Source organism: Eptesicus fuscus, chromosome 15 (genome assembly GCF_027574615.1).
Source record: "Eptesicus fuscus isolate TK198812 chromosome 15, DD_ASM_mEF_20220401, whole genome shotgun sequence".
NCBI classification, from domain to species: Eukaryota; Metazoa; Chordata; class Mammalia; order Chiroptera; family Vespertilionidae; genus Eptesicus; species Eptesicus fuscus.
In genome coordinates this window covers 2,452,747-2,464,922 of record NC_072487.1, presented here as the reverse complement: position 1 = coordinate 2,464,922, position 12,176 = coordinate 2,452,747, and the positions used below count along the sequence as shown (strand labels likewise).

The 12,176-nt window shown below is 44.6% G+C and overlaps 1 pseudogene; it reads right to left on the bottom strand.

The window, feature by feature from the left end:
- Positions 1-2,270: 2,270 nt before the first annotated feature.
- LOC129151719 (nucleoporin p54-like) lies at positions 2,271-4,759 on the bottom strand (annotated as a pseudogene).
- Positions 4,760-12,176: the final 7,417 nt, after the last annotated feature.

Here is a 12,176-nt window from a genome sequence, read left to right as displayed (position 1 = left end):
ACACCTCATCTTTTTTTTTATGTATATATTTTTTATTTCAGAGAAGAAGGGAGAGCCACCCCAATTTAATAATATAAGACGACGACAAAATGTGAAGGGGCAGATTCTGTCAAGAAGATGTGAGGGTGTGCAGCTAAAGCAGTGCACAAAGGGAATTCATAGCTACAAACACCTGCATTAAATGAAAAGAAAGGTCTCAAATCAGTAATGTAATCTTCCACCTTATTAGAGAAAAGCAGCAAACTAAACTCAAAAAAAAGAAAAAATTAGATTATAGTAAAAATTAGTAAAACAATAAATATAAACACAAGAAGGATGAACTAATAAAACCAGAGTGGTTCTTTAAAAATATAAACAAAATTATCAAACATTTTATTAAACTGACCAAGAAAATAAAAGGTGAAAAGACTCAAATTACTAAAATCAGGAATGAAAGAGGAGCCATTACTACTGACTTTACAGAAATAAAAAAGATTATAAGAGACTCCTACGATTAACTGTATGCCAACAAGTAATATAACTTAGATGAAACAAACTACCACAGCTGACTCAAGAAGAAATAAAGATATAAATAGACCTGGAATAGGTAAAGATATTAAATTAGTAATCAAAAATTATCCACAAAGAAAAGCCACGTTCTACATGGCTTCACAGGGCATACATTTAAAGAACTGATAGCAGTTCCTCACAAATGCTTCCAAAAAATGACTAGGAGAAAATGCTTCTCACTATTTCTGAATCCAGTATTACCTTGATACCAACACCAGACAAAGATATCACAAGAAAAACTACAGACCAGTATGTCTTATACTAGTAAAAAATTCAAAAATTTTTATAGATACAAAAATTCTCAGCAAAATATCAGCAAATTAAATTCATTGATGTATAAAAGAATTATACAGCATGAACAAGTAGGATATATACTAGTATGCAAAGTTGGCTTACCATCCAAAAATTAATACAGCACACCTTATCAATAAACTAAAAGACAAAAGCTATGATAGTTTTAGTAGATACAAAAAAATGACAAAATTTAGCACCCAATCGTGAAAAAAAAAATGAATAAACTTTAAACCATTTTGAGCAAACCAATATAAAAACACAACTGCAGCAACTTGTTGTGATTAAATAAGGGAATAAAAGGTAACTTCCTTAATCAAATAAAGGGCTTATAATTTAAAACCCAGAGCTCAAATAATATGTAACAATATTCTCTCCTTACGATTAGAAAAAGATAAGAGTGTTCAGTCTTACAGTTCCCTTTTTCTTTTTATTGTAATTACAATTTAATACTTGTGTAGACATGAATGGTCATTCTCCTAGAACCAAATAAAGCACCAATCAGAATTATATAAAAGTAATTACAATCAAGAATTTGTTTTTATCTTTTTTGGAGATGAAAAGTTTTAAGAAACAAAAGGTTGTAAAAGTAATAAAATTTAATTTTGTTGTATCCTAATTGCTTAGTATGTTCTATTAATTCCAAATAAGTAAAATAATATAAAAATATATTTTCAATCTTTACAGAATGAAGAGAAAAACACATTAATCATTAAATAGTCTTGGATTTTCTTTACTTCTGAAGCATAGTAACCTCCATTTTGGGTAAAAACTGCTGTTTAAAATTTTAACCCTGATATTCTGGCTTCTGTAAACGTTTGCTTGCTTAAATAATAGGGAAAAATAAGACTATTCCCATTCCAGAGAGGCCATAAACTATGGCTCAGACAGAGTTGTCAGTGCTGGTGCCAGATACAGTCTTACGGACTTGTCCCTGCACACAGGACCTCTTTCTCAGAAGGTCCAGAAGTCTCATTCCAAATTTGGAAGACAAAGAACTGAAAAAGATATAAATAGGAAAGACTTCCTCTATTTGGGGCCCAGAATTCCTCTTGGCCCGCTAGCGCTAGTGAAATGAAAGAGACTCCAAATAAATTTGGCTTATTGATTAAGGCGTCTTCTGATGTACAGTATAACACTTCTCCTACAGATGAATTCACAAATATAAAAATCAATGTACATTTATATTATGAAGTACAAATCTCCAACAGCCACATAGTCATACGTTTATGTGCAAAGTCGATGTTGCATATGTCTTTGCTATGGAAAGCAGAGCACAGGCTCAATGGACAAAGCTGTCTTTGAGGAGCTGTGAGCGACTTATTTCAAATCTGAAGAACAATATTTTGTCAGTAACCTTCCGCAAAACCAGGCCAGGAGAGGATTTCCTTTCTTTTGTTCTCCATGTGGTCAGCGTCATTCTTAGGGGCCTAAGGTGGCAAGAAGACACATTTCCTAAAACAACACAAGTTTGCCATCTGTCCACGGAAGACCCCTCCTCTGATGGGGTGGCTTCCTTCCACCCATGATCTACCAACTTTATATCTTCTCAGTCATCTTTATGATGCTAACCAACTGGCTAACGCCTTCCTGTTGTTTCAGATGCTGCTTGATTTCCTGTGACGGTTCTGCATCTATGTAATATCTTTCTTCAGATTTGATGCTCAAAATGACTCTGCATCCTGATTTGGACATGGCTTCACTTAGTCCAGTGGTCGGCAAACTGTGGCTCAAGAGCCACATGCGGCTCTTTGGCCCCTTGATTGTGGCTCTTCCACAAAATACCACGGCCTGGGCGAGTCTATTTTGAAGAAGTGGCGTTAGAAGAAGTTTAAGTTTAAAAAATTTGGCTCTCAAAAGAAATTTCAGTCGTTGTACTGTTGATATTTGGCTCTGCTGACTAATGAGTTTGTCGACCACCGACTTAGCCGATCCTTAACCTGAGTAAGTGCATCTAGTTCACAATGAATTGTATCTAGTTGAGCACACAACTGCTCTTCATCAGCTTGGATGGCACACCACTCCTGCGCTGAACTTCCTGTTTGATTAGGGCCTGTAAGGTTCTGTGGGAAAGGCCCATGAGTTTCCTCTTGTATTGTGCAATTTTGGCCACAGCTGTAGTTTGATCTTCTGTAATTCACCAAAATCTTCAGCTATCATATCGAATTTGGTCTGATGCTGCCTAGTCATCTGATCTTGACCCTTCAGTCTTCGACACAGCTCTTTGAAACCCACCCTTGGTTCAGCAACTAACTTTTCAGAATCAGGGTTATCCACCTTGGCTTGTTCCCAGAGAATAGGATCATGGCAACAAGAGGATTCTGTAAAAGCTGTTGGATCTGTGACAGGATTCCAGGGCAGGAGGACTAGGGAAACTGAGGCAGGAAAGTTAAGACAAGGCCAGACAGGGGGGGCCATTAGCAGCCAGCTTGTAACTAAGAGCCATTTTCTTCCCCAGCCCAGGACACAGCAAAGGGTTAAAAGCCTCCCTGAGGAGAGGCTGCAGGAGAGGAGGGGGCGGGGGAGGGAGGGAGAGGGGCAGCTTTACTCCCTAAGCAGAGAAGCCGCAGTCTCAGGCCCACAAGGTAAAGTTTCCAGGTGCCTCTCAGTGCTCTGGGAAGGCCTCAGCAAAGTAAAGAGGGGAAAAAAGGACCTTGACAATGAATCTGTCCCAAAATAGTCAGCAGAGGGGTTTTGAAGCCTATAGACAGGAGGGAATACAATGCCTCAGACCCCCACTCAACCTGCTCTTCAGGTTAGCTGAGAGCCTGTTCATAAGCCAGATGCATAGGTTTGCTTGCTTTGCTTTTTTCAATAAAGATGCATGCTTTGTTTTAATAAATTGGCTTTTCACAACGCAGTCAAGGTCTCTTGTATAAATACATTTATGTGAGAAGACAAGGATCGAGGTTGGGGACAGGCTCAGGGGCTGCCCTGCCCGGGAGCACCTCTCTGGTGTCAGTGAGAGGTGGCTGGAACAGATCCGTGCAGACGCGGTGAAACCGTTGGGTCTGTGGGAGGAAGTTCTGCTCCAGCCGGAGCGAGGGCCACACAGAGTTGCTGCAGTTGTGTCTCTGCATTGGGTTGTTCGAAGCGGCCTCTAGCCTTGTAGCTGGAGCTCTTCTGGGAGGACCATCTGGAGAACACTCAATAGCATAGATGTCAACTTCTGTCTGACCGTCTGGCAATGTGTGAATACCCTCTGCTTTTACCGTAAGGGCCTGAACTGCATACTTTAATTGGGTGACTTATATTTCAAAAAAGTTGTTATTTAAAAAACACACACAAAAAAAAAACAAACCCCGAAGACATTGGGAGGGGCAGGAATCCACTGTGTGTGCTGCCATCATCTGCTTCTTCTGAAACTGAGTCACCGCTAGTGAGGAAGAGGTCCCCGGACCCCAGGGGAGAACGTGTCAGAGGTGACAGCCGGCGTTGTTCCTAACAGCCAGGTACCGACACAGCCCACGCGTCACAACAGAAATGATAAGCAAACAATGGGATACTCATACCATCGAATCAACAACTGAATGGAAACATGTTCCTACAGGAGGAGAATCCAGTGCAGGGACGGAGCCTACAACACCTGGTTGAGGCTGACAGTGGAGACGCAGGAGGCACTAGAAACGTCGCCTCTCTCCTCTCCACGGAGGTGGTGGCTACAGAGCTGTTCGTGCGGTTCTCCAGATTGTTCTGAATCATTCTATTCTTTTTAAATTATGGAAATGAAATACCAAATTTTAAAGAAGTCATCAAAAACATAGGAATCACCCTCAGGTCCCAGTTAAAAACCCTATTGTTAGATGCCGGGTACAGCAGGAATGGGAAGGAAGGCTTTGCCTTTGGAGAGCGAGAGGTCGGTGAAGGCCGCCACGCAGCAGGTAAGTGGTATGTGGGCTGTGACGAGAGCTGGCGTCATTTCGCACCAGGCTGGAGAGTGATGGGACTGACCGAATGACTAGAAGGACGAGTGTAGATATTTGGGGGTTAAGGAAAGGGGAGAGGACAATCGGTGTCGGGTAACGTGGGTTGAAGGAGTGGAGAAGGTTACCTGCAGAGGCCTGGCGATGGCCGTCCAACAGAGCGAGTCAGGAGGAAAGCAGGGCCACCGCAGGTTGGCTTCAGGGAGAGAAGGATGGCGCGAAGGAAGGGGAGGCGACGGCACGGACGCCTGCTGGGACTGGCACAACCCAACCCACGCCTGCGTCCGGCCTAAACACTGCAACAAACCAGTGAAAGTGGCGTCACGCATGTCTTTAAGAAAAAGATTATAAAATCCTCTTTCACTCACACACACAGGCCCCTTCCTTTGACAGTCCCGTCCCGCTTTCCGGAAATCAGCAATCTGGAAAAAACGAGGCTCCGCTGTCATCTCCGGGTGTTCACCGTTGTAATTTTAAAGAAGACATTCATGGCCTTCATGACGGATCTCACTGTCTTTTTATTTTTCGCCCACAGCTGGCAGACAATGTCGTTAGTTGTAGGTGCACACGTGGTGACGAGACATGTACAACCTATGAAGCGGTCACCCCGGCACTCGGTGACTTGACGAGTGACTCTGGGCCACATCCACCTACAAAACCCGCAGTTACCTTCCTCCGCCGCCTCGGTCCCGTCAGCTGATGCTGTGCTTTTAGTCATGTACCGGCATTCACATTTTCCAGATGTAATATTTACAATCTGTTCTACGTTTTAAATCGTCTTCTATGCTTTTTCCGCGGGCTGTGTGTAAGCCTATCAATCCACAGCGTTAGGGGGACCTTGTAAAGGCTTTCGCTGTAGGAGACAGTGGGACCGGACCCCTGCGAGGGGAGGGCGCCCCAGCAGACTTCACTCATTAAAGCGGGTTTCTGTGTCAGCAGCATTTAGCTCTTACTGTTTTTTTTAGCTTTGTTTGTTTTTTGCCTAGGTAACGCTCAGTTGCCAATTTGTGTACTTTATCACCTTCCTTTCATCCATTTTACATTTTCATATAGCCATTACTGGTAAATTCCTCTAGATGGCATTAACATTTCTGAGGTCATGCTCTCACTCGGTTCCTTCAGTTTTAAGGATTATGTAATCGTTAACTTTACGACCCGGAGTTGTTGATGGGAAGGCTGACGTCAGTGTGCTTCCCTGTCTTTGTAGGAAGCTGGGTTTTCCCTTCCCTTTGGCGGAGTTAGGGCACTGTCTCCATTCTGGAGTGAGGACATTTCGTCAGGATGTGTCTAGGGCCGCTTTTCAAGTACGAGGTCTTTGGGGGTGAGAAAGGTTAAAACCTTATCCTTTCTGCAGCTTAGAGACATTTTCTTCTATTTCTAAAATGCACATCATCCCTATATTTTTCCTGGAACTTGTGTTGTATGATGGGCCCTCTGCCTGGCTGTGACTTCTGTGGAATCTTTCCCCTATATTTTCAATAGCCTTCCTTGTAGTCTGACTTTTCTGTTTTCGCAGAAGTACTTTCTTGTTTTAGGAAAGGCGATACAACACTGGATTTCAACAAGATTGCTACCTGAGATTTGTTGCTGCTGGTCTTAGGTTCTTATTTATCTGAAAATCTCCGGTTCTGTTTGTTTATTGTTCTCTTCCACGCTGTTGGTCTCACCGAATGTCTGCTGGTCTCGGGTGGCCCCCTAGTTTCTGAAGGAGTCACTCCTCCTCTGGGGGAGGCGAGGGGCCTGGCTTCTCCTGATAATGCACAGGCCCGTTCCCCTCACCAGCAGACCCCGGAGTGGCTGCCCCTCTACCCTCCGCTTCTTGAACAGGGGAAGGAGCAGGGAGAAGGTGTGGACCGCTCATCCCACAGAGTCACAAACTCTAACAATGTATGTCTTGGAATAAAGAATTCAAAATGAGACTTTTAAATACTGGAACTCAGCCCCGAGGCGCTCCTCGTCTATCAGGCCTGAATTCTGGGGAAAAGGAATTTTGACTTCCTGAGTCACAAAAGCCGCCACCTGGGAGAAATTAGATTCTGGTGAATGACATGAAAGAAGCATCTTAGTTAAACCAAGCTTTGCATGTATTACATCTGAATTGAGCCCGCTTCCAAAAACAAATAATTAAAACAGAGAACAATGATTGAAAAGTTCAACTCCTTCAAAGTAAAGCGCTGGAAGTCTGACAGTGGGTATCCTCGCCTGCCCATGCCCCCCACAACCCGAGGCAAGGGCAACCGCCTGGAGGTCACACGCCCGTCTCCCTCGGCGTTTGCTTGCTTCTGCGCAAGGCCTTCTTCTGGAATGCATTTGTCTTTATTATAACATTTAAACTTTATTAACTTTAAACAAACTCCACACTTCAGGTTGGTACTTGAGAGTCTATATGTAAAACTACGACTACTAAAAGGTAAGTGGGTCATGTAAGTAGAAATAAGGACTATTACGGAGGTCAACATCAATCAGGGTACCCTAAAGGAAACCAAGAAACAGTTTCAGCACACATACTTCTCTAGACAAGAACATCTACTTTTATATAATTTTAGAATCTCAATTTAAGAAAATTCATTCCAGGTGCCTTCATTGCGGAACCTAAAAAACGAGATGTGTTTCTCAGAGGGAAACATGTGCCTGATTGTAAGGAAGTCAGACCTTCCCAGCTCGTCTTTCTCCAAGAAGCAGAGTCGCCCGGCCAGCGTGGCCCAGCAGTTTAGCGTCAGCCCATGAGCCAGGGGCCATGGTTCCCGGTCAGGGCCCAGGCCCAGGCTGTGGGCTCATCCCCAGTAGGGGGGCCTGTGAGAGGCAGCAATCCATGATTCCCTCTCTTCATCGATGTTTCTCTCTCTCCCACTCCTTTCCTCTCTCTGAAATTAATAAAAACCTTCTTTAAATTTAAAAATGAAAGCAGCAGCCGCCTCTTTTCAGGAACCTGGTCTCACTGCGCGATGGAGAAACCCACAGAGGCCATGTGAGCGCAGGCGCTGATGCAGGCGCCACACCCACGCCCCGGGAAGGCAGCCCCCGCCCCAGGCGGGGCCGGAGAGGGTCTCAAGAACTCAGTGCAAGACTCTTAGTGTCTGTGCGAATGCAATACATGGAGAGAAATCGGGCATTTATTGGGATGCAAGGGGCAGAATAAATGATTCTTTCAGAGTTTCATTAGCAAGAGGCAAACAAGCCCACAGCTTAAGCATAGAAATAAGGTTCACTGATGTTTGTCTGAAGCTACTCCATTTGGAGAACGCATGATGGACAGGAATCCCAAAGAGCCAGAAAAAATGCACTTGGAAACACTTTCAGACTCCCCAGCGCCTGACTGCATTGGGCTATCTCTGCTTCTGCCTGTTGCCTGCACGTGGGTAAGGGAAATTAAAGGGAAATCATTGCAATGATAAGCAATGCTACCACCTAGGTCACAGGACACGTCGCCCAGTTTGACCCGCATGCCCAGTGCAGCATGGAGCCCTGCAGGGAAGTAAACACGGGAGGAGGAGGGCGATTGTCACGCAGAAGCTGTGCCCAGGAGAACGTGCGCGGGGCCAGGCACACGGCTTCGCGTGCTGCCGTGGGTCCGCTATCCGACCATGCGCTGTGCGCCTGCACCTGCCGAGTAGACGGGCTTCTAGTTTTACCAAATAGAAGGTGGCTAATTGGCTGAGGAGTACAGACTGGCAAGTGGCTGAGAAAGATTCCTTCCAACAATCACGAACTATGTTGTCACTCAACTCTTGGAATCTAAGAATCCATTGCCCAATCCAAGGTCATGAAGAGTTATCCCTCTGTTTTCTTCTAAGAGTTAGAAGAAAACTATTCTATGAGTGGTTTTAGTTCTTATGTTTAGATCTGGCTCTGTTTCCATGTTTGCATATGGTGTAGGAAGGGCCCAACTTTATCCCTTGACGTGGAAATCCATTGCCCCACTTGTTGAAGAGACAATTCTTCATGAATAGTCCCGACTCTAGTCCGAATCAATTAAGTATAAATGGTCGTGTTGATTTCTGTGCTCTTAGTTCCACTCCATCGGTCTCTGTGTCTATCCTGGGCCAGTACCTCACTGTGCTGTCTACTGTAGCTTTACAGTCATTTTGAAATTAGTGAGTGTGAAGCCTCAGTGTTGTCCTTCTTTTTCCAGAGCATTTGGCTGCTGGGGGCCCCTTGCGATTTTGTGCAAATAACTAAACTAGGCTTGATCCAAATTAAACACTTTATGCAACAAAGGACATTATCAAGAAAGCTAATTGAGAACCTACACAATGGGAGAAAATAGATATACATGATAAGGATTTAGTATCTAAGATATATAGAAAACTCTCACAACTGAATAACAAAAAGAAAAACCAACTAAAAAATGGACAAAGAGCTTGAATAGACATTTCTTCAAAAAAGATACACACATGACCGACAAGCCCATTATTAGTCAGCAGGAAACACTGGTCAAAGGCACAGCTTTGCCACCTCACACCCAGGAGGATGGCTACCATTTAAAAACATAAAAACAAAAATGAATGGTAAAAACGAGTGTCATGGAACATGTGGAGAAACAGCGGGTAGAAATCTGAAATGGTACAGCCTCTCTGAAAACAGTGAAACAGAATTACCACATGATCCAGCACTCTACCTCTCGGTATACTTCCAAAATGATTTGAACAGTGTGTGAGTGACATATTCCTATATAATAAAAGGCTACTATGCAAATTGTCCCCTCGACCAGGAGTACGACCAGGAATTCAACCAGGAGTTCGACCAGGGGGTGGGGCCGGCCCACCAACTGCCCGCGACCCCTCTCCCCTGCCAGCCCGGCCTGCACGAATCCGTGCACCGGGCCTCTCATACTGGTATAACTGAAGAGATATTTGCACATCTGTGTTCATAACAGCACTACTCCAATAATTACGAGGGGGGAGCCAGCCAAGTGCCCACCAATTTGGATAAACAAAATGTGGGCTACACGCAACGGAACACTGTTCAGCCTTGAGAGGGAAAACAGCTCCGCCAAAGGCCACGATGTGGTGAGTGAGCCCTGCGGACAGTACGCGGGATGAAGTGCACCAGTCACTAAAGGACAAAAAGGTCTGCGCCACTGCTGTGCGGTCCCTGGAGCCGTTAAAATAATGGAGACCGAGCGCAGGATGCCGGGTGACAGGGCTGGGAGGGGTGCCATTGCTTCATGGGGACAGCGTTTCAGTTTTGCATGATGAAGGGGTCTGGAGATGGAGGGCGGTGAAGGCTGTACAATGTGCTTAAAACCCTGCACCTGTACACTTCGAAATGATTAAGATGGTAAATGTTAAGTGCTGTATATCTTGCCACAGTAAAAATATATGATTGTAACTAAAATAAATGTGAGCAGAGTTAGCATCACATTATACAGAACAAGCAATGAGCTGTAATCTGATCTGACAAAACCAAAACTATCTAATTTCCTGAAAAGACTAATTGAAATTTGCACCCACATTCACGGGAATGTGAAGCTTAACGATTAGCCAGAGCATTTAAACTCCACCGCAGACGGCGCTGCCCCACCTGGAGCCGCCGCCACCTGCGTGAGGCAGAAGCCGATGCCCTGCCCTGAGCTCAGGGCACTGCGTGTGAAAAGGAATGTCTCCAATGCGCCCACCGTAGGTGAGTGGGTGAAAGAGCTGTGGTGCATTTACACAGCTTTCAAAGGAAGGAGATTTTACCCTGTGCGACAGCATGGATGGACCTGGAGAACGTTATGCTAAGCGAAATTAGCAGTGAGAGAAAGATAAATATCACATGATCTCACTCATATGTGGAATTTGATGAACAAACTGAACTACCAAGCAAAACAGAGGCAGACTCATAGACAGAAACCATGCAGACAGCTCTGGTGGGTTAGGGGGTGTTGGGAGGGTGGGGGTGGAGGGATTGAGCAAAAAGGAAAAAGAGAGAACTCACTGACATGGACAACAGGGTGGTGACTGTGGGGGAGGGGTGGGGGAGGGCACAGAGGGGTAAATGGTGATGGGAAAATAAAAGGTAAGAAGAATGTTAAATATCTCTCTCACAATTTTGATATTGATTACAAGATGAAATAATAGTATGCATATACATTGGGTAAAGTCAAATATTTAAATTAACTTCGCCGGTGTCTTTGCACTTTTTAAATGCTATTACTAGAAAATGAAAATTACACATGTGGCTAACATTGTGTATTTATTGGTCTGCACTGCTCTACAACATAAAAACAAACCTCCAGGCATTTTTAGCAAAATTTAACAATACATCATATTTAATCTAATATATTACAAAATTTAATTAAACTTGACTTTTTTTTTAGTGCTTAAATCCTCTTCTTATTGATAGTGCAAGGCAAGAAGCCACAAACCACCAGAAAAGACTTATTTTCCTGCTGTGGTAAAATATAGAAAATAATACACCGAATGTCGGGGTGACAACTGAAATGCATAGCCTCCTCTGACTCCGGTATGGAAATCAATAGAAAACAATGCCGACGGTTTGAACAGAGCCACATGACAAGTCTCACGGGGCAGAGATCGGCTAACGGTTGAGCAAAGTGCGAATGAGTCAAACCACCGCCGGCCTCTGCTGTCCTTTGCCGGCGTGACTCTCTCTTAACAACAGGCTCCGGCACCTCGGCCGTGGGGCGTGAGCACTGCCACTTTCCCTCCGCCTCCGAAGATCCGTGCCGAGAGAAGGACGCATCCACCTGCCCGTCAGGGCATTTAACCCGCCCAGACTCTCAGCACAGCGAGCACACTGACCGATTTCCTCTGCTGCCCAGCACATTATTGTGAGACAACCAAGGAAAATTGCAGCAGGGAAGATAAATGTGCTCTATAAAGAACCGAATACATTTTTGAAAAACCTACATATGAAAACCACTCACAGCATGGCAGGGTCAAGGGAAACGGAAAATTACAGGAGGACGTGTGTCACGTTCCAGACCAGAGGAGAAGGGGCTGAGCGCTGCACTGACCGGCCCCGGTTACAGCCAGACCTGGCGGCCAGAGCGCACAGGCTGCGGGACACCGTGCATCGGGCAGCTCCTCTGCTTCCAACACAGAGGAAAGCCTGTAGGACATACAGGTTCCTTCCTGCGTTTTTATGGAGAGAAGGAGCAACACAAAAGTAATTTCTACCACAGGTTGGCTCACTCATCATCTTGTGACAAAGAAAATAAAGGGCACGAGTTGTGTGTGTTGTTGTTTTTTATAAAAGAGCAACTGTTCTGAATTCATTTCCAGGGTCTGTGTGGCAGGTGGCTTTAGTCGTGTGCCATCTAGCAGGAATGTTTCAAAAATAAGCACCGTTCCTCCGGCCCTGCGACATAAAGGTGACATCTAAATGTGAGCGGGGACACAGGGCCTGCTGTGGAAAGACAGCTGTCTTACGGAGAAAGCATTTTGAAAAAAATACGTATAAAAATTC